We start from the raw sequence: 24,176 nt of genomic DNA on the forward strand, positions 1-24,176 counted from the left end.
TAATTAACTCAAAAGTCTAGTGTTGCTAACATCAAAACTACTATAAATCTTTTTCCATATCCCGTTTACATTGATTAACATCCTCCCAGGTGCCTAAAAGATAAAGAATATGGAGGTCTGGCAGTAATCATTGAATCAATAGTGAAAACCCATCACCAATATGATTTTTAACTCTCTAGAAAAGTCTCTGTATCTTTAAGATGCTTTTAAGCTTTGTGCCTCTCACGGTTGTGCGGCTGTAAGCAATTCACAAACTCTAAGAGGTCCGGGGAACCTGTTAGGCAAGCTAGAGAGCTATCAGAGGATTTAACTGAAACATCCCTTTCAAATGCAGAAGACTAAAGCCCTGATTTGACTTTTTCCAGAGAATATCAAAAGAGCAGAGTACAAAAGCCAGCAGATTTTTTGGGTTTGGGGGTACATGCTCAGGAAATTCCAGGGGGAAACCGTGAAGCCTGATCATGTCCTTGCATTTTGTCAGGCTTCCTTCCTCATGACCTTGTCACGGGCGGGATTCCTCACGCTGGCTTCCAGCAGATTGTGGTTCACTTCTCCAGGGGATTTTCCTGACCCAGGGATAGAATCAGGGTCTCCTTCATTGGAAGCAAGATTCTTTATCATCTGAGCTACCAGGGAGGCCCAAAAAGTTGTGAGCCTTAGTTCAGGGCTGAGATTAAAGCCCTGGAGGGCTGGGTATTGAACCCAGGGCCTTGTTCATGTTAAGCACAAGCTCTACCACTGAGCTATATATATATAAATATACATACATGACTGTTTTTAATTAACTCTGTTTTTTATATATTGATCAAGAGAATTTCACTTTTCCTTATAACCTTTGAAAGTATAATAACAAATGGGAAAACTTAATAGATAAAGTTTATTTATTTTAAACCAATTCTATATGCTTTGTTGATGAGTGAAATGTATTTGTGCAATTATTAAATTATTCACCACTCCATTTTCTAGGGTGCCATTGTATAGACAAATAGATTTCTCTGTATAGAAGGAAAAAAACTCTCAGCTCTCAGTCATTTTGGGAAGCTAACATTTTTAATAACAGCCTATTACCAGTATTTGACATCTATTAAACATCAAAAGATGCTCCAGTGTGTCTATTATTTAGTGAGAATTTCAAAGAACACTGAATTATGCTAATTCCAGTTTAAACATAACTCAGGATCTAAGTTTTACTGAAAAGGATACAAACTAGAAAAGAATGAAGACAGTTTATAGGCAGAGATAGAAATAATACCAATATCTCCTTGGCTCTGATATCCAGTGCACTGACCTTTCATGCTCACAGAGTCAGTGCTTCTGTAAAGAACCCTTGTAGGTTTTTCCGGCCAATCTAAGAATTAAATTGACATAAGACAAATTAACACAAAAAAATCAAATTTAATTTTATAGCTACTAAAATACCACATACATGCAGGGTTCTGAAACAGAAAGATAAAATGATAAATATATGCCATCCTGAGCTAAGAAATAAGATAGGGATCTATGGCTTCCAAGGACAGGAGGATCATTCATAGGACGTAAGATGAACAGATGTTTGGCACTTAGATATCTGCACTGCCACATAGATGGAGTCACCTAGATAAAACTTATCTCCATTAATATCTCTGTTCACAGAAAAATCACCAATTTAAGCCCTCCTTAGAACTGGACATGGAACAACAGACTAGTTCCAAATAGGAAAAGGAGTATGTCAAGGCTGTATATTGTCAGCCTGCTTATTTAACTTATATGCAGAGTACATCATGAGAAACGCTGGACTGGAAGAAACACAAGCTGGAATCAAGATTGCCGGGAGAAATTTCAATAACCTCAGATATGCAGATGACACCACCCTTATGGCAGAAAGTGAAGAGGAACTAAAAAGCCTCTTGATGAAAGTGAAAGAAGAAAGCGAAAAAGTTGGCTTGAAGCTCAACATTCAGAAAACGAAGATCATGGCATCCGGTCCCATCACTTCATGGGAAATAGATCGGGAAACAGTGGAAACAGTGTCAGACTTTATTTTGGGGGGCTCCAAAATCACTGCAGATGGTGACTGCAGCCATGAAATTAAAAGATGCTTACTCCTTGGAAAAAAAGTTATGACCAACCTAGATAGCATATTCAAAAGCAGAGACATTACTTTGCCGACTAAGGTCCATCTAGTCAAGGCTATGGTTTTTCCTGTGGTCATGTATGGATGTGAGAGTTGGACTCTGAAGAAGGCTGAGCGCCAAAGAATTGACGCTTTTGAACTGCAGTGTTGGAGAAGACTCTTGAGAGTCCCTGGGACTGCAAGGAGATCCAATTAGTCCATTCTGAAGGAGATCAACCCTGGGATTTCTTTGGAAGGAATGATGCTAAAGCTGAAACTCCAGTACTTTGGCCACCTCATGCAAAGAGTTGACTCATTGGAAAAGACTCTCATGTTGGGAGGGATTGGGGGCAGGAGGAAAAAGGGACGACCGAGGATGAGATGGCTGGATGGCATCATGGACTCGATGGACATGAGTCTGAGCAAACTTCAGGAGGTGGTGATGAACAGGGAGGCCTGGCGTGCTACAATTCATGGGGTCGCAAAGAGTCGGACACGACTGAGTAACTGAACTGAACTGAACTGAACTGAAGTAGTTAAGAGAGGGGCAGTAGTATCTCTAGAACCCACAAGGTCTCAATTTACTTTAGTTCAAAATAATCCTCATAAAAAAGTGATGCATTCTGGGGCATTCTGAACCACTATTCTCTTTATTAACCTTAAGAAATCTTAACTGCTATTCTCTTTATTAACTTTATTAATATTAAGAAGAAGTTCCTTTTAAGATAAGAAACTTGAGGTTCATGAATGGATAGAAAAACAAGATCTGTAAATATGCTGCTGACAAGAGACTCATTTCAGATCTAAAGATACAGATTGAAAATGAGGGCATGAAAAAAGTTATTCCATGCAAATGGAAATCAAAAGAAATCCAGGATAACAAAACTTATTTCAGAAAAAAATAGACTTTAACATAAAGACTGTAAAAAGAGACAAAGAAGGATACTGCATAATGATTAAGCAATCAATCCCCCAAAAATGTAACAATTGTAAATATATATCCACCCAACATTGTTGTTGTTCAGCCCCTAAATCATTTCCAACTCTTTGAGATCCCATGGACTGCAGTACAAAGGCTTGCTTGTCCTCCACTATCTCCTAGAGTTTTCTCAGAGTGAGATTCATGTCCATTGATGCCATCCAACCATCTCATCTTCTGTCACCCCCTTCTTCTCTTGTCCTCAATATTTACTGGAATCAGGGTCTTTTCCAATGAGTCTGCTCTTCGCATCAGGTGGCCAAAGTATTGGAACTTCAGTTTCAGTATCAGTCCTTCCAATGAATATTCAGGGTTGATTTCCTTTAGAATTGACTGGTTTGATCTCCTTATAGTCCAAAGGACTGTCAAGAGTCTTCTATAGCACCATGCCTTGAAAGCATCAATTTTTTGGTGTTCAGCCTTCTTTATGGTCCAACTCTCACATCCATACATGACTATTAGAAAAACCATAGCTTTGACTAGACAGACATTTGTCAGCAAAGTGATGCCTTTGCTTTTTAATATGCTGTCTAGGTTTGTCATAGCTTTCCTTCCAAGGAGCAAGCATCTTTTAATTTCAAAGCTGCAGTCACCATCTGCAGTGATTTTGGAGCCCAAGAAAATAAAATCTGTCACGGCTTCCACTTTTCCCCCATCTATTTGCCAGGAAATGATGGGACCAGATGCCAAGATCTTAGTTTTTTGAATGTTGACTTTTAAGTCATCTTTTTCACTCTCCTCTTTCACCCTCATCAAGAAGTTCTTTAGTTCCTCCTCACTTTCTGCCATTAGAGTGGTATCATCTGCATACCTGAGGTTGTCTACCCAACATTGGAGCACCTAAATAAATAAAGCAAATATTGATATTAACAAACACAAAGGAAGACATCAATAGCAACAAAATAATAGTAAGGGACCGCATCACCCCCACTTACATCAGTGGACAAGCCCTGGTAAATTTAAGAAAATTAAAATCATATCAACTATCTTTTCTGACATCAGTGCTATGATACTGGAAATCAACTACAAGGGGGAAAAAAAACTCCAAAAAACACAAACACATGGAGTCTAGCTCAGTGGTAAAGAATCTGCCTGCCAAGCATGAGACTCAGGTTCAGTATCTGAGTCAGGAAGATCCCCTAGAGAAGGAAATGGCAACCCATTCCTGTTTTCTTGCCTGGGAAATCCCATGGACAGGGAGACTGGTGGGCTACAATCCAAGGGGTTGCAAAAGAGTCATACACGACTTAGAAACTAAACAACAGCAACAATTTAAAAACCAGTGACTCACTGAAGAAATCTAAGGGGAAATTTTAAAAATGCCTGGAGACAAGTGGAAGTGAAAACACAATAATTCACAACTTATGGAACACAGCAGTTATAAGAGGGAAGTTTATAGTGATATGAGCCTACCTCTGGAGATAAGAAAAATCTCAAATAAATAACCTAAACTTACACCTGAAGGAACTAGAAAAAGAAGAACAAAACCCAAAGTTAGTAGAAGGAAAGTAATCACAAAGATCACAACAGAAATAAATGAAATAGAGACTAAAAAAAAAAAAAAAAACCAAGAAAAAAAATCAATGAAACTTAGAGCTAGTTCTTTGAAAAGATAAGCAAAATTGATAAACCTTTGGTCTGACTCATCAAGCAAAAAGAGAGAGGACCTAAGTCATTAAAATCAGAAATAAAAAAGAAGTTACAACTGACACCACAGAAATACAAAGCATCAAAAGACTATTACAAACAACTATATGTAAATGAAATGCACAACCCAGAAGAATGGATAAATTCTTGGAAATGTTCAGCTTCGCAAGACTGAACGAGGAAGAGATAGAAAATATGGAAGATCATTTACTGGGAATTAAATGAATCAGTATTTTTTTTTTTTTAATTCCCAACAAGTCCAGGACCAGACGACTTGACAGGTGAATTCTACCAAACGTTTATAGTAAGTCCCCTACATATGAACCTTCCAGTTGCACACTTTCAAAGATGTGAATGCATGTTCACATGTCAAATTATGCAAGTCAGTTCATGCATCCAGTATACATTGTCACATGCATGCATTATCTACAAGTGGTTGTGTTTTTGTGTACAAGGTAGAGCTAGGTCTGCAAGAGGATGACTTCATTGAACTCTGCAACACAAGGAGCTCACTAATGAAGATTTGATGGAATTGGAGGCCCAGAGAAAGGATGAAGAGAGATAAATGAAGAAGAAGTAACAAGAACTGTAGAGATTCACAATGTAGGAAATGGCAAGGAGATTTTCTTTATTTGAGAAAGGTCTGTTAGTTTTTGAGGTACAGAATCCACATGTAGAACAGTACACAAAGGTTGCAGCAGGCGTTCAGAGCACAATCCAGTGCTATCGTGTAATCTATGATGAGGTTAAAAAAAAAAAAAAGCTACTACCCAGACATCACTGGATTTTTTTTTTCAAGAGGGTGTGCACGTGTTCATACTGTCCCTTCAGTTGTGTCTGATTCTTTGTATCCCTATGGATGGTAGCCCACCAGGCTCCTCTGTCCATGGGATTCTCCAGGCAAGAATACTGGAGTGGGTTGCCATGCCCTCCTCCAGGGGATCTTCCTGACCCAGGAATTGAACCCACATCTCAAGTCTCCTGCATTGGCAAGTGAGTTCTTTACCACTAGCCCCACCTAGGAAGCCCTCTTTCAAGAGGGTAGATAGCATCAAATCAACAAGGAACCAGAACTTTTGCCATTGATGTCAGGTGTAAGTAAAATTGCAACTTGCCCTCCGTCTCTTGCAGAAGTTCCTTCAGCTTTACTATCTCCCACCTCCTCTCCCTCTTTCAGTCAGTAACTCTTCTTGACTGTTAACTCGATGCCAGCTCCTGGACACCAGTTGTTATAGTACTGTACTACTGTACTTTTCGAGGTATTATACTGTAAGATTTTAAATGTTTTCTTTATTTTTTATGTTTATTGGTTATGTATTATTTATGTGAAAAATATTATTAACCTATTACATTATAGCACTATCAATATGTAGCCAATTGTGTTTGTTGGATACTTAGGCTAAATTTATTGGACTTATGAACAAGTTGGACTTACAAATGTGCTCTCAGAATGGAACTCATTCATATGTACGAGACTTACTGTATAGAAGAGTTAACACATATCCTTCCAAAATTACAAAAAAAAAAATACAGAGGAAAAATTCTTTTGAACTTATTCTATAGGGCCAGCATAAACCTGATACCAAAAACCAGATGATAATACTACCAAAAAAAGAGAGAAATACAGGCCGATATCATTGAGGAACATAGATGCAAAAATCCTCAATATAATATTAGTAAACAGAATCTAATAATGCATTAAAAAATGTTGCATTCCATGATCAAGTATCCCAGGGATGCAAGGATTTCTTAGTATATATAAATCAATCAATGTGATATACCACATTAACAAATTGAAGAATAAAAATCATAAGATCATATCAATAGATGTAGGAAAAGATTTTAACAAAATTCAACATCTATTTGTGATTTTAAAAAATTCTCTGAAAAGTGGAAATAGGAGGAACATAGCTCAACATAATAAAGACCACATATGACAAACCACAATTAACTTCATACTTAATAATAAAAAGCTGAAAGCATTTCCTCTAGATGAGGAATAAGAGAAAGATTTCCACTCTTACCCTTTTTATTCAACATAGTACTGGATGTCTATTGCAGTCAGATAAGAAAAGGAAAGAAAGAACCCAAACTGTAAAGGGATAAGTAAAATTTCACTGTTTGCAAATGGCGTGATACTGTATGTAGAAAATCCTAAAGACATCAGAAAACTAGGAGAACTCATCAATGAATTCACTAAATTTGCAGGATGCAAAATTAATATATAAAAATGTGTTGCATTTCTATGCACTAACAATGAACTATAAGAAAGAGAAATTAAGGAAACAATCCCATTTACATTGCTTCAAAAACAATAAAGTACCAGACTTTCCTGGTGATCCAGCCACTAAGACTGTGTGCCCAAAGCAGGGGGACCAGTTTTGATCCCTGGTCAGGGAACTAGATGCCATATGCTGCAACAAACCAGCATAGCCAAATAAATAAGTAAATATTTTTTAAAAAAAGAACAAAATACTTAGGAATGCACCTGACCAAGGAGGTAAAATACTTATATGCTGAGAACTATAAAACATCCATCAATAAAGGAAACTGAAGAGTATTTAAGAAGAAATGAAAAGATATCCCATGCTCATGGATTAGAAGAACTAATGTTAAAATTGCTATACTACCCAAAGCAATATAGAGATTTAATAGGATCCTAAATTACTTGTGACATTTATTACAGAACTAGAACAAATAATCAAAATTCATATGGAACTATAAAACATTCAGAATTTCCAAAGTAATCCTGAGGAAAAAGAATAAAACTGGAGATATAACAATCTTAGATTTAAGATAGTACTACAAAGCTACAGTAATCAGAAGAGTATGGTATTGGCACAAAAATAGACATGTGCACAACTGGAACACAATAGGGAGCCCAGAAATAAATGCACACAACTAGAAGATCATGGCATCTGGCCCCATCACTTCATGGGAAATTGATGGGGAAACAGGGGAAACAGTGTCAGACTTTATTTTGGGGGGGGGGGGCCTCCAAAATCACTGCAGATGGTGACTGCAGCCATGAAATTAAAAGATACTTACTCCTTGGAAGAAAAGTTATGACCAACCTAGATAGCATATTCAAAAGCAGAGACATTACTTTGCCAACAAAGGTCTGTCTAGTCAAGGCTGTGGTTTTTCTAGTGGTCATGTAAGGATGAGAAAGTTGGACTGTGAAGAAAGCTGAGCACCAAAGAATTGACGCTTTTGAATTGTGCTGTTGGAGAAGACTCTTGAGAGTTCCTTGGACTGCAAGGAGATCCAACCAGTCCATTCTGAAGGAGATCAGCCCTGGGATTTTTTCGGAGGGAATGATGCTGAAGCTGAAACTCCAGTACTTTGGCTACCTCATGCAAAGAGTTGACTCATTGGAAAAGACTCTGATGCTGGGAGGGATTGGGGGCAGGAAGATAAGGGGACAACAGAGGATGAGATGGCTGGATGGCATCACTGACTCAATGGACGTGAGTCTGAGTGAACTCTGTGAGCTGGTGATGGACAGGGAGGCCTGGCGTGCTGCGATTCATGGGGTCACAAAGAGTAGGACACGACTGAGCAACTGAACTGAACTGATGGTCAATTAATCTTTGACAAAGGAGGCAAGAATACACAATGTATAAAAAATCTCTTCAGTAAATGGTGTTAGGAAAGCTGAACACCACATGTAAATCAATGAAATTAGAATATTCTCTCACACTGTACACAAAATAAATTCAAATGGCTTAAAGACTTAAATATAAGGCATGTCCATAAAACTCCTATCAAACAACATAGGTAAAATGTTCTCTGACATAAACAGCAGATAGATGTTTTCTTAGGGTAGTCTTCAAGGTAAAAGAAATAAATGCAAAAATAAACAAATAAGACCTAATAGAACTTACAAGCAATTGTCTTCCAAATCAGACTTTCTTATCCCCTTGAAAAGGACAGGGTGTCCTCAACTTTCCGCTGATCTATTTGGTTCAAAACAATGCTAAGTGATTCTGAATTTTCACACATAAGCAAATAGAAATAAAAGCTGAAAAGCAATTTTTTCACTAATTTTGCCACTGGTTCCTGGTGTGAGTAGAATTACATCAATTTTGTTGTGTATCAGAAAAGTTATTTTTCTAATAAACTGAGTCAGACTTCCCTCACAAATATCTGTTGGTCATGGAATCCTCCAGTTGCTAAGGCATGAAGGCTCAGTGCTGAGAGCTCACCCGAAAGTGATCAAAACAGACTACAAAATTATCTGCCAAAGCTAATGAGCGGGAAAATGAAGGCTGACAGAGGAAGTACACAAAGCCATATTTCCAGAAAATCACTACAGACTTCACTCATTAGAGAACGAATCTACAAAGCGTGCATTAGAGTCAGCCACCAGCTGAGATTTATGATATGAGCTTAATTTAGTCTTGAACCCAGATCACAGGAATAATAGAGTTAATAGAGAAGACAAAGCTGTTTGTACAGTATAATATGCCTGAATTTTAAGTAGAATAGTTACCTAAGTGTAGCGGTCGTTGGCTTCCTCTGTCATCAAACTTAAATAGAACAGGTGCCATTATACCTGAAATTCTATGATTTGAGATCTGTTTCCATAGTTTAGGCATGGTCGCCACAAGCAACGTTTTATTTTCAAATGCAAGAGTTCCCACAGGTGGGAAGCAGGAAGCAGTAAAATACTAGGGTGCATCAATATAGGAAATGATTTCATTTGTTATTAGAGAAACTTAAGCACCCCTAAGAAGCACTGGCACCCTGGAGAGAAGAGGAGCTGAAAGAAGTGAAGGAGAGGGAAACACAAGTACGATGATTTTCCATGTGGGCTGTTTATCCCATCAGAGGGTATCCATTTTCTAATTCCTACACAGAGTCCTAAAGATGAGATTAGCAATCAGTAGTGTATACTCAAATACTAATTACACTTGCTAAAAATGTCAAGAAATATGATTGCACTTACAATCTACTATACCAATATTATAATGCTCTTTCTTATGGCATTTTGTGGCAGAAGAAATATGTACTTTTTTCCATATATATAGATGGAGATGATTTTATGACATTCCTCTTCTTTGTAAACATACTGCTATTTTTGACCTTCTATAAAACAGTTCCAATCTCATTTGTATAATTCCACCTAAAAGCATTGGAGGAAATATCTGACAGTGTCTCACAGGCTTTCTCTGGAATTATCCATTTCTCTTGTTCCTCTTTTGGGCTTTGGTTGCTAGTGCTTTAGTGTCTGCAGCTTGTAGCTAAGTAAACAAAACTCCTGTCGCTCCCATCCTCATCACTCAGACTTCCACACCTCAAATGCTGCAAGGGTATGCAAGCAGCACCCTAACTGCTCGCACAACTTCAGAGATGGCTTCAGGCAGGCTTGCAAGGCATCTTGTTTGAGGGGAGCCCAGGCTGAGCCATACCGAGGGCTGTGTCAGCCTCTTAGTTATCAAAATTCATCAGATAAAAGAGATCAGATTGTTCAGCTGCCTTTTTTGTTTTGAACGCTGAGCATCTGGTGTTTGATTGTGTATTGCCATGTAAGAACACAACCCTCAAACATTTTGATCACAAATAAATCTGTGTGAGGAAAAAGGTCTTCCTGCTGGTAAATGTCTCCTTAGCTTTGATAAAAGGTACCGAAGACATCACACAAAACCTCAAATTGCCAAGGAAAGCAGAGGCTTGTGGCTTTTTTAGAGTTTGGAGAAGGCTGAATCTAATTCAATTCCCAGTCTAATTTACCTCTGTCAGTTTCCAAGTGAAAAAGCTGATTTCCAGAGGGGAAAGTTAGTGTCACTGATCACCTCCTTAGGTAACAGTGAGTACCATCAGACCAGGATCAAAATTCTAGTCCAACTGATAACTGGGTGACCAAGGCAGTCTTGCCTCTGTCTGGGCCTGTGGAGAAAAGAGCCCCTCCATAGGCCAATGTGAAGTTAAGGGACAGAGCAGAGTTAAGAGAGACCAAGATTCATGGTGTCTGAGGGCACCATCAATATTCTGACTCCCAACATTCCCAGGGACTTGTGAGTTGGCATTTCTTATAGGTGTCAAATGTTACACTTCATTTACTGTTTAAATCAGCATGTACAGTTTGCATGCTAAGTCGCTTCAGTTGTGTCCAGCTCTGTGCAACCTATGGACTGTAGCCCACCAGGCTCCTCTGTCCATGGGATTGTCCAGGCAAGAATACTGGAAGGGATTGCCATTTCCTCTTCCAGGAGATCTTCCTGACCCAGGGACTGAACCCATGTCTCTTATGTCTCCTGCATTGGCAGGCAGGTTCTTTACCACTAGCACCACCTGAAACCAGCATGGCTGGTCTGAAATAATAAGAAATAAAGTGAAACGTGAATTTAAAAACTATTCTAGCAAGAGAAACAATACTAATTAAACTTTAAAGTGAGGACGTGTAACAAGTATGATTCAGTCACTGAGTTGTTAACAAATAACTATTCTCTCCCTAGAGACCCAGCACTAATTAAGTGGAGGCAGCATCTCCTAGCACAATAGGGGTGGAGCTGAAAGTTTTCCTGTTAAGAATCTCTTTCCCAATGAAGGAAATGCTCAATCTCTGAGCACTTGAGATCATCTTTCCAAAAGCACATGTCCCAGTTTTAATGTGGTTTGATTGAATAACCCACTAATTCAAGAGTAACTAACCTCCACAAATAAACTATCTGAAAGAAATGAGTGGAAGAAAAATAAGATACAGTTATGTTGGTTATATGAGGTGACTAGGAGAAAGAAAAACAATCAAAAAATACCCTTTCCCAATGTAAAATGTGTAGCCATTATGGAAATCAGTATGATAGTTCCTCAGAAATTTAAAATAGAATTACCCTAAGATCCAGCAATTCCACTTCTGGGTATATACTCAAAAAAATTGAAAGCAAGGATTCCAAGAGATATTTGTCTACCCATGTTTATAGTATCATTAATCACAATAGCCAAAAGTGAAAGCAACCAAAGTGTTCTTTAAGAGCTGAGTGGATGAACACAATGTGTATATGCACAACAGGATATATTATTCAGTCTTAAAAGGCAATGACTTTCTGACACATGCTACAACATGAATAAACCTTGAAAACATTACCAGACACAAAATGACAAATACTTGTATATGATTCTATTTGCATGCAGTACCTGCTGCTGCTGCTGCTAAGTCGGGTCAGTCGTGTCCGACTCTGTGCGACCCCAGAGACGGCAGCCCACCAGGCTCCCCCGTCCCTGGGATTCTCCAGGCAAGAACACCGGAGTGGGTTGCCATTTCCTTCTCCAATGCATGAAAGTGAAAAACGAAAGTGAAGTTGCTCAGTTGTGTCCGACTCTTAGCGACCCCATGGACTGAAGCCCACCTGGCTCTTTGGTCCATGGGATTTTCCAAGCAAGGGTACTGGAGTGGGGTGCCATTGCCTTCTCCTCATGCAGTACCTAGAGTAGTCAAATTCACAGAGACAGAAAGTAAAGTGATTTCCAAGGCCAGGGGTTGGGAGGAAATGGGAAATTATTGTTTGATGGGTAAAGAGCAATTTAGAAAAATGAAATAAGTTCTGCAGATGGGTGGTGATCATGGTTACACTGCAATGTGGATGGACTTAATTCCATTGAACTGTAACTTAAAACTATTTAAAATGGTGGCTTTTATGTTACATATAGTCTATCACACACACACGAAAAAGAATTGTGTTTCCTCTTCTGTACTGTAGAGTTATCATTGGGGAACAGATGTCAAGTTGCAATGACATCCAGATCCCCTTAAATCTTGGTGGACCCAATGGAAGGTGTGTAGGAATATCATATCGCACTTCTGCATCAAGGCACCTAAGAAGCAGTAGGCCTTCTACAGTCTCTCTCTCACCATCTGCCAGCTGTAGCAAGACAGTGCTGAGACCCTAAAGGAAAAAGGAGCTGCAAGATGGAGGAAGCTGGGTCCCTGAAGCACCATATGCTAGGGAATTGCTTAAGACAACAGAGTGAGAAATACAATTTTATTGGAAGTTACTGTAATTTGGAGTCTATTGTTACGTGGACTAGCATTTCCCTAAACACTAGGTATAAGAATTTGAGCATCTCTCCAGTGGATCTTCCCAACCCAGGGATCGAGCACAGGTCTCCCACATTGCAGGCAGACGCTTTACCCTCTGAGCCACCAGGGAAGCCCAATAAAGATAAAGCCAAGAAACACTGCTGTGAGAGGATTAGAGTTAGCATGAGATCACTAGGAATCAATAGATACAAGGATGGAAATGGAGGTTGGATTTTAAACCAAGGGGGAAGCTGATCCATTTTTAATGTGAGAGAATTTTTGCAATAAAGATGGGAATGAAATAAAAATTAAGGTGAAGAACTTGTGACCTCAAGAAATGCCAAGAATTAGCTTCTGAATTACAAGAAAGAAAGTGATGGTGACCCCAACAGGGAAGTCAGTCTCTAAAATGAATTGTATAATCACTAAAGCTATATACAAACAGCTCATAAGGGTCCTTTCCAACTTTTATGACTCTATGGGTCTTTTTTCCAACTTTTATGACTGTAATTCTCATTTAGTTATACAGATTTTAGCTTATTTACTAGATACCTGCTGACTCAGATAAATTGCCTAGAGTTAGGCCACAGGGAGTTTTGGGACACAGAAAAACTGGTGAACACCAAATTTCACACAATTTTAAGAAGTGAAAGCATATACTGGAATTCTTCTCACAGAATATTATAGTTGACTCTGAAGCTAGGGAGTAAGGCCTGTATGTTTATTGACCCCAAAACTTCTGCCAATGGGTGTCAGAGTTATTCATTTACTTGTGAACCACATATAGTAATTATCTTTATTCTGGAGGGGCTTGTATTTGTAGCTTAAAATAATAAATAGAGCATCCAAGTAAATTAGAATCAGAGAAAAGAATACTTGGATTAAAAAATAGCAAAACAAGCATCACTGGTGCTGGGATGCCCTCAAGAAGCTTCCAGGACTGTCTTTCCCAGTCCTGTCTCCAGTGGTCCTTGGGGAGGAAGCTAACAAAGCAGAAAAATAAGTGTTCAGTCTAATTCAGGGCAATAAATCAGCAGAAGATTGCAAAGATTAAATCAGAGAGTCAGGTCAGAAATAAACAAACCCACAGAATCAGAGATTCCTCTTTTCTGTCATACAATAGAATAAGAATAAGCAGAGAACCAATGCTAAAACTAGACTTCCCAGGTGGCTCAGTGGAAAACAATCCGCCTGCCAATGCAAGAGATGCAAGTTCAATTCCTAGGTCAGGAAAAACCCCCGGAGGAGGAAATGGCAACCCACTCCAGTATTCTTGCCTGGAGAATCCCATGGACAGAGGAGCCTGGCGGGCTACAGTGCACAGGATTGTAAAGAGTCAAACACACACACACACACACACACACACACACACACACACAAAAGAATCAAACACGACTGAGCATGCACACATACACAATGTAAAACTAGGTTTTGATCCCATATCAGACACAGAATTTTACCTGATGACAGTTCTAGTTGACACTTCTATTTAGCAATACTCTAGATGTGAAAGTATTCAATAAGGTTGCAGGTGTCCAGGTAGATCACAGCCAAGGTCACTTATGTCCATGTGGGCTGCTGAAGACACTCACTCCACTGATGCACATCCTTGAAATCCAATTCACCAGGGACACAGAAGCCTCAGTAGTGAAAACAGCTCAAGTCCTGATTTAATGGATTGGGGGAATTGTCTAAAACCACTGACTTTCAGGAAGAAACAATATGCCTCAGAATGGGAAATCCCCACTTATGGGGGAGTCAGGCAGAAGGACCTCAGTTCAGCAATCACAGTGAGAGGAAAGGCAGCCATGTTGCTAGGAGTAGTGTGAACTGTTCTTAAACTGTTGTGAACTTGAACTTTGACTTGCTTTTCTGGATAATATCCAGGCATCCTGGGATGGAGAGAATTGAAGGAATTCTATCCTTGGGTGGCCAAATAACTCCACAGGAGCATCACACACAAAAACCATCCCCAGAGGACAACAGAAGAAGAGATACTTCCCCACCCATTAGAAAGAAAAGAAGCATTTATTGTTTGTAGTTTTTTTGATGGTCATTCTGACCGGTATGAGGTGACATCTCATTGGAGTTTTGACCTGCATTTCTGGTGTGGAGAAAAGGAAACCCTCCTATACTGTGAGTGGGAATGTACAGCCACTATGGAGAACAGCATGGCAGTTCCTTAAAAAAATTAAAAATAGAGCTACCAGGTGTGCATGCATGGTTTGACTCTTTGCAACCCATATAATCCAGCAATCCCACTCCTCAGCATATATTCAGAGAAAACCGTAACTCAAAAAGATATATGTACTTCAATATTCGTAGCAGCACTATTTACAATAGCCAAGAAATAGAAGCAACATAAATGTCCATTGACAAAGGAATAGATAAAGAAAATGCGATACATATACACAATGAAATAATACTCAGCCATAAAAAATAAGGAAGTAATGCCACTTGCAGCAATATGGATGGACCTGGAGATTATTTTACTGCATGAAGTCAACAAAGACAAATATCATATGATATCACTTACATGTGGAATCTAAAAAATAGTACAAGTGAACTTATTTACAGAACAAAAAGTCACAGATGTAGAAAACAAACTTATGGTTACCAGAAAGGAGAGATGGAGAGGGATAATTTGAGAAATTGAGATTGACACATATATAACTGATTCTTTTTGCTGTACAGTGAAGCTAACACAACATTGTATTTAAATCAGTTATATTCCAATAAAAATTAAAAATAAGATTTTAAAGAGAAAAAAAAATACAGAGGCACCAGCAATATTTTAGATTTTTGATTTTTCTTAGTTACCAACACAAAAATAGTGAATTGAATTAGGTAACCTATATTGCCACTGTTACCCACGAAATAATTGTTTCTTCCTTAAATCCCATTTTTCTTAGAACACAGGGGAAGGATGAATTACAAATATCTTATAATTTAATGCTGATACTTTTTTTCACAACAGTATGGTTCTCAATAGAAGATACCAGTAAAATTTTCTGCTCTATTCAGAACACCTGTTTTATGTAAAGTAATTCTTCATTGCCAGTTGTAAATGTTGGCAATGTTTTCTGTTTGAATTTGAATTTCTGTTTTGTAAATGTTGGTAAATGTTTTCTGTTGTATAAGCCTGTGGGTTTCATGCATACAATTTATGTTGGTCATCATTCAACCTACATGTCAGGTAATTACATTTTATACAAATTAAAACTGAAACTATTAAAGAAGAAAGGCAAACACCTATTTGTGAGTGGAAGTCAATAAGGTGAGGGTACCTCAAGGAATATTTGAGGCTGACACTGGATCAAGGCTACTGTATAGATGCTTGTAGCTGGTCCAATAAACAACACAGAATCAACCCTGGATAGGAGGCATAGGTCACAGAGAAATTGAGTCAAGAAGCACAGAATGACCTAGGCCAACAATTCACAAACTTTAAGGTTTCAGAGCCCTCTTCAACCTTAATAATTACTGAGCACCCCAAAGAAGGTTTCTTTATGTGAGTCACATCTATTAATATTCACTATGTTAGGAGCTAAAAGTATTAGTCGCTCAGTCATGCCCAACTCTTTGCAACCCCCATGGACTGAAGCCCATCAGGCTCCCTCTGTCCATGGGATTTTCCAGGCAAGCATACTGGGGTGGTTTGCCATTTCCTTCTCCAGGGGACCTTCCTGACCCAGGAATCTAATCTGGGTCTCCTGTACTGCAGGTAGATTCTTTACTGACTGAGCTATCAGTGGAAATCAAGAAGCTAAAATTGGTCATTTAAAAATATTTATTTATTCACTTAAAATAATAATAATAAAATTCATTACAAGTTAACATTTTTTATAAAAAATAACTATATTATCCCTAACAAAGAATTATTATGTTTCATTTGGAAAAACTCTGTTTACTATTTGACTTTAAAAGAAGACATCTGGATTCTTAAATCTGCTATTACATTCAATTTTTAGGAATACTATCTTACTTGAAACATATGAGGAAAAACTGTCTCACACAAATGGGTAGTTGGAAAATGGAGTAATATTTTAATAGCCTCTTCAGTGAACTGTGGACAGGTCTTTTCTGATACTATACCAAAACTCACCAAAGAGTAGTATCTTACAGGTTAGTTGCAAGTGGAATCTGAAACATATCACTGAACTTATTCTACTCTATTCCATTAATATCTATTGGCTTGTCTTGCACAATGAATGGATCCTTTTCACATGCATGCTTTTGTAACATAATGTACTGGTCATTTGAAAATGGTGGTTCACTGAGTTATGCTGATCTTCCAAATGCTGGCTACATTTTATTCCGTTCAGTTCAGTTCAGTCGCTCAGTCACGTCCGACTCTTTGCGACCCCATGAATCGCAGCACGCCTGGCCTCCCTGTCCATCACCAACTCCCAGAGTTCACTCAGACTCACATCCATCGAGTCCGTGATGTCATCCAGCCATCTCATCCTCTGTCGTCCCCTTCTCTTCCTGCCCCCAATCCTTCCCAGCATCACAGTCTTTTCCAATGAGTCAACTCTTCGCATGAGGTGGCCAAAGTACTGGAGTTTCAGCTTTAGCATCATTCCTTCCAAAGATATCGCAGGGCTGATCTTCTTCAGAATGGACTGGTTGGATCTCCTTGCAGTCCAAGGGACTCTCAAGAGTCTTCTCCCACACCACAGTTCAAAAGCATCAATTCTTTGGTGCTCAGCTTTCTTCACAGTCTAACTCTCACATCCATACGTGACCACAGGAAAAACCATAGCCTTGACTAGACGGACCTTAGTCCACAAAGTAATGTCTCTGCTTTTGAATATGCTATCTAGGTTGGTCATAACTTTTCTTCCAAGGAGTAAGCATCTGTTAATTTCATGGCTGCGGTCACCATCTGCAGTGATTTTGGAGCCCCCCAAAAATAAAGTTTGACACTGTTTCCCCGTCTATTTCCCATGAAGTGATGGGACCAGATGCCATGATCTTCATTTTCTGAATGTTGAGCTTTAAGCCAACTTTTTCACTCTCCTCTTTCACTTTCATCAAGAGGTTTTTAGTTCTTCTTCACTTTCTGCCATAAGGGTGATGTCATCTGCATATCTGAGGTTATTGATATTTCTGCCGGCAATCTTGATTCCAGCTTGTGTTTCTTCCAGCCCAGCATTTCTCATGATGTACTCTGCATAGAAGTTAAATAAGCAGGGTGACAATATACAGCCTTGATGTACTCCTTTTTCCTATTTGGAACTAGTCTGTTGTTCCATGTGCAGTTCTAACTATTGCTTCCTGACCTGCATATAGGTTTCTCAAGAGGCAGTTCAGGTGGTCTGGTATTCCCATTTCTTTCAGAATTTTCTGCAGTTTATTGTGATCCACACAGTCAAAGGCTTTGGCATAGTCAATAAAGCAGAAATATATGTTCTTCTGGAACTCTCTTGCTTTTTCCATGATCCAGTGTATGTTGGCAATTTGATCTCTGGTTCCTCTGCCTTTTCTAAAACCAGATTGAACATCTGGAAGTTCACGGTTCATGTATTGCTGAAGCCTGGCTTGGAGAATTTTGAGCATTACTTTACTAGCATGTGAGATGAGTGCAATTGTGCGGTAGTTTGAGCATTCTTTGACATTGCCTCTCTTTGGGACTGGAATGAAAGCTGACCTTTTCCAGTCCTGTGGCCACTGCTGAGTTTTCCAAATTTGCTGGCATATTGAGTGCAGCACTTTCATTGCATCATCTTTCAGGATTTGAAATAGCTCAACTGGAATTCCATCACCTCCACTAGCTTTGTTCATAGTGATGCTTTCTAAGGCCCACTTGACTTCACATTCCAGGATGTCTGGCTCTAGATGAGTGATCACACCATTGTGATTATCTGGGTCAGGAAGATCTTTTTTGTACAGTTCTTTTGTGTATTCTTGCCACCTATTCCAGTATTAAAAAATAACTTTAAATGTCTCCCCTCATCCTCTCAGGAAAGTCTTTGAGTATGAAGTAGCAACGAAACTCACAGTAGTAGACAAAAGTTTTCTACATTTAAATTTTCATGCAGAAACTAATCATTGGCAACAGCAAAACCATTTAAAGAGAAATGGTCTCTTGAAGAGAAAGACTTACTTTGTTCATGTTTGAAGAATATATCTTCCAAATAACCAAGTCTAAATACCTGTTGTCTGATAGTGATACTTTCAAGAAAAAAAATATTGTTCCATCAAAAAAAGTCTAGTTAGGTCACAGCTCAAACAATTACATAAGTGCTTTTTCAACATGATCTTTGTACTTCAATACACAACAGAGTGCTTTATATGTATAACCTATTTCATCATCCAGAATATTAAAAATGATACATACTCAAAGTTCAAGATTTAATAAAATTAATACATCATACTGCATCATTGAGAACATTCTTCATTAAAGTAGATTGTTTTGATGTAAATATGTGGCAGTGAAAAAAATTCTCTATAAAACTTTGTGCCACTGCTTTGATTCATGCTAAGCCATCGGTGTTTCTACCCACAAATAATTTTATGTCATCAGTACAAATGTCAACACAGTGGGGAAAAAAATCAGCTCATACAACTCAATATCAAAAAACAAACAACACAATTTAAAAATGAACAAAAGACCTGAATAGACATTTTTCCAAAGGGGACATGCAGATAATCAACAGGCACATAAAAAGATGCTCAACATCACTAATCAGAGAACTGCAAAGCAAAATCACAATGAGATATCACCTCATACCTATCACAACAGCTATCACCAAAAAGAACACAACAAAAGGTGGTGAGGATGTTGGTCAGAATGTAAATTGGTGCAGGATGAAGGTTGCTTGAAAAACTAAAAATAGAACTATTAATACTATAAAACCCAGAAATTCCACTTTTGGGTATATATTTAAGGAAAGTGAAAACCCTGATTGAAAAGATACATGCACCCCAATGTTCACAGCAGCATTATTTGCAACAGCTAAGATATGAAAGCAACCTGTGACCACCAATAGATGAATGGATAAAGAAGATGTGGTCTGTGTGTGTATATATACATATATATATATATGTATATATACAAGAGAATATTACTCTGCCATAAGAAAGAATGAAATAATGCCATGTTGCAACAATGTGGATGGACCTAGAGAATATCATGCTTAGTGAAATGTCAGACAGAGGAAAACAAATACTCTATGTTATCACTTCTATATAGAATATAAAAAATAAAACAACTAGATATAGGCAGCAAAACAGAAAAAGACTCACAAATGTAGAGAACAAGCTAGTGGTTAACAATGGGGAGAGGGAAGAGTGGGCAACATAGGGATATAGATGAAGAGATACCAACTACTGTGTATAAAATACATAAGCAACAAAGATATTGTATAGCACAGGGAAATATGGCCATTGTTTTATAATAACTTTAAATGTTGCTGTTGTTCAGTCGCTAAGTCATTCGACTTTTTGTGGCCTGATGTACTGTAGCATGCAAGGCTCCCGTACACTTCACTATCTCCCAGAATTTGCTCGAATTCATGTCCCTTGAGTCAGTGATGCTATCTAACCATCTCATCCTCTGTCACCCACTTCTCCTTCCACATTCAATCTTCCCCAGCATCAGGAGAATATAATCTATAGAAATATTGAATCACTAATGTTGTACACCTGAAACTAACATAATGTAAATCAATTTTACTTCAATTTTAAAAAATAACCAAAGGTAGACAAGATGATCAAATGCACTTGGTGTGATTTTTGCAGATCTTAGAAAGTACTTTGGATTTGATTTTCCCTTGCAATTTTATTTCCACCACTACTCACTACCAGCCCACCACAACAGACCTTCCTTTCTTACTCATATCACACACTGAAATGCTCTACTTTCTCTTTCTCCCACCCAATCTCTGTGTTTTCTCCCAAAGCCCAGGTCCAGAACTAGCTTGTCTGTAAAACTCACATATATTTCCTCTTTTCTTAACTTATACCACTCCATGTCTGATAATATATGTTTATATGCATATTTCATATTCTTTGCTGATTGTTTTTGACTCTCTACAGTGAAATTTCACAGGGTATGAATTTTCTTAATTTTTTTTCAAAATGAAGTCTCAGTTCTATTTGTAGTAAGATTTATAAATAAAATAAAATGTGAAGAAGGAAGTAAGTTCAGTCCCATCAATCAGAGAGCTAACCATACTAACATTTTGGTTAATACATTAATAGACAAGTCACCCTTTATACACACACACACACACACACACACACACAAACATGCATGCCTACATAAAGTTTTAAATAAATTAGGTCACATACTGAACGCTGATTTTAACCTTTTTATTTTTGATGAATCTTCTTTTCATTTAGTAGTTAATTATGAGTATCTTTTCATATTGATAAGCATCATTTATAATGACTGTGAAGTTTACCATTGTACAGATAGGCAATGATTTATTTAATGCAGACTCCCACTGATGGGCATTTAATTGTTTCTAACTTTTGTTATTATAAACAATACTGAGATAAACAGCTTTATACAAATACCTTTTCACATTTTTCTAATAATATCATTAGAATAAATTCCTAGGATTATAACGTTTAATGAAATTATTTTGTTGTCTTCATTTCATTCCCTATAACACTTCATCTAGAACTAAACACAAAGAAAACACAAGCCACAGAGCCTAAGGGTAAATTCGGCCTGACAGATAAAGGATTTCTGCCACATACAAACATTGAAATGTAGATAGGGAGGCGGTCCTAAGATGGCAGAGGAATAGCATGGGGAGACCAGTTTCTCCCCCACAAATTCATCAAAAGAACATTTGAATGCTGAGAAAATTCCACAAAACATCTTCTGAATGCAGGCAGAGGACATCAGGCACCCAGAAAAGCAGCCCATTGTCTTTGAAAGGAGGTAGGAAAAAATATAAAAGATAAAAAGAGAGACAAAGAGGTAGAGATGGAGATCCGTCCAGGGAAGGGAGTCTTAAAAAAGACAGAAGTTTCTAAACACCAGGAAACACTCTCACTGCCGAGTCTGTGGCAAGCCTTGGAACCACAGAAGGCAATATAACTAGGAGGAAAAATAAATAAATAATTTAAACCCACAGATTACATGCCCAATGGTAAATCCTGGTGGAGAAGCAGTGCAGATGCCTGCATTCACCACTAGCAAGAGGGGCTGGGCAGGGAGTCGTGGGCTGCATTGCTTAGAGTAAGGACTGGGCCTGAATGCCCCGAAGGCAATCTGAGGGAACTAACTTGGGATAGCAAACTAGACTGTGGGATAACTACCACGCAAAAAGCCCTAACCTAAGATACCATCAGTCCCACTCATAGAACAAGGGACTGAGCAGAGCTAGCTGGCTGCAGACCATACCCCTCTGGTGACAGGCAGACGAGGGCAGTCAGAGCTGGAAGAGGGCAATCGCAGCCCCAGAGAGGCATTATCTACCAAACAGCAAGCAGGCTTCTTTGCTAACCGAAACTTCTTGGGATTCTGGACGGTCAACATCCGCCTGAGAAGGTGAGCCGGTTGTACACCCAGAAAGCCGAGCGCCAGGGACAGGGGAGGCGATAAGTCACAATGACCATGCTTACCAAACACCTGGTCACCTGAGCTGCTTGGACCTGGGAAGGGCACAAAACGCAGGCCCAACCGAGTCTGTGCTTCTGAGGACTACCTGAAGCTGAGCAGCTTAGACCTAGAAAGTGCATACAACCCAGGGCCGGCCTCAGACAGTTCCTGGCAGAGCAACCTAGAGCCTAAGCAGTGTAGACAGGGAAAGCACACATGCCATGAGTGGGGGCAAACCCAGTGTGGCTGAGACACTGCGGGCACATGCCAGTTATTTGTTTCCAGCGTCCCTCCCCCCGCAACAGCACAACTGAACAAGTGAGCCTAAAAAAGTGTCCACCACCGCCCCCTTGTGCCAGGGCAGAAATTAAACACTGAAGAGACCAGCAAACAGAAGAAGCTAAAACAGAGGGAACCTCCTTGGAAGTGACAGGTGCAATAGATTAAAACCTTGTAGTTAGTACCGACTACATAGGAGGGGGCCTATAGATCTTGAGAAATATAAGCCAGATCAATGAACTATCTGAAAATGAACTGACCCCACACTGCCCACAACAACACCAGAGAAAGTCCTAGATTTATTTTTACTATTTTTACTATCATTCTTTAATTTCTTTTTATTTTAAAGTCCTCTATCACTCCTTTAATTTTAATTTTTATAACCTACTATTAATTTGCAAAAAAAAAGAGAGAAGCTATTTTTTAAAGCAAACTTCATATATATATATATATATATTATAATTTTTGTGTTTTTTTCTTTCTTTTTCTTTAACATTGTATTTTTGAAAATCCAACCTCTACTCTAGAATTTTAATCTTTGCTTTTTGGTATTTATTATCAATTTTGTACCTTTAAGAACCCAATCTTCAGTACCCATTTTTACTGGGGAGTGAGATTACTGGCTTGACTGCTCTCTCCCTCTTTGGACTCTCCTTTTTCTCCACCAGGTCACCTCTATCTCCCCCCTCCCCTTTTTCTTCTCTACTCAACTTGGTGAATCTCTTTGTGTGTTCAGGACAGTGGAGAACACTTAGGGAACTGCTTGCTGGTGAGATCTGTCTCTCTCCTTTTGATTCTCCCCTTTATCCTCCTGGCCACCTCTGTCTCCTTTCTCCCTCTTCTCTTCTCTCTATAACTCCGTGAAATCTCTGAGTGGTCCAGACTGTGGAGCACACATAAGGAAGTGATTACTGGCTAGCTTACTCTCTCCTCTTTTGATTCCACTTCATCTCATCCTGGTCACATCTATCTCCCTCCTCCCTCTTCTCTTCTCCATGTAACTCTGTGAACCTCTCTGGGTGTCCATCACTGAGGAGAAACTTTTCATCTTTAACCTAGATGTTTTATCAATGGTGCTGTATAGGTGGAGGAGTCTTGAGGCTACTGTAAAAATAAGACTGAAAACCAGAAGCAGGAGGCTTAAGTCCAAATCCTGACAACACCAAAGAACTCCTGACGCCAGGGAACGTTAATCTACAGGAGCTCATCAAACGCCTCCATACCTACACTGAAACCGAGCACCACCCAAGGGCCAACAAGTTCCAGAGAAAGACATACCACACAAATTCTCCAGCAACACAGGAACATAGCCCTGAGCTTCAATATACAGGCTGCCCAAAGTCACTCCAAATCGATTGACATCTCATAACTCATTACTGGACACTTCATTGCACTCCAGAGAGAAGAAATCCAGCTCCACCCACCAGAACACCAACACAAGCTTCCCTAACCAGGAAACCTTGATAAGCCACCCATACAACCCCACCCACAGTGAGGAAACTCTACAATAAAGAGAACTCCACAAACTGCCAGAATACAGAAGAGCCACCCCAAACACAACAATATAAACAAGATGAACAGACAGAGGAATACC

This window comes from Oryx dammah, unplaced genomic scaffold, assembly GCF_014754425.2.
Source record: "Oryx dammah isolate SB20612 unplaced genomic scaffold, SCBI_Odam_1.1 HiC_scaffold_17, whole genome shotgun sequence".
In the NCBI taxonomy this organism is placed as follows: Eukaryota; Metazoa; Chordata; class Mammalia; order Artiodactyla; family Bovidae; genus Oryx; species Oryx dammah.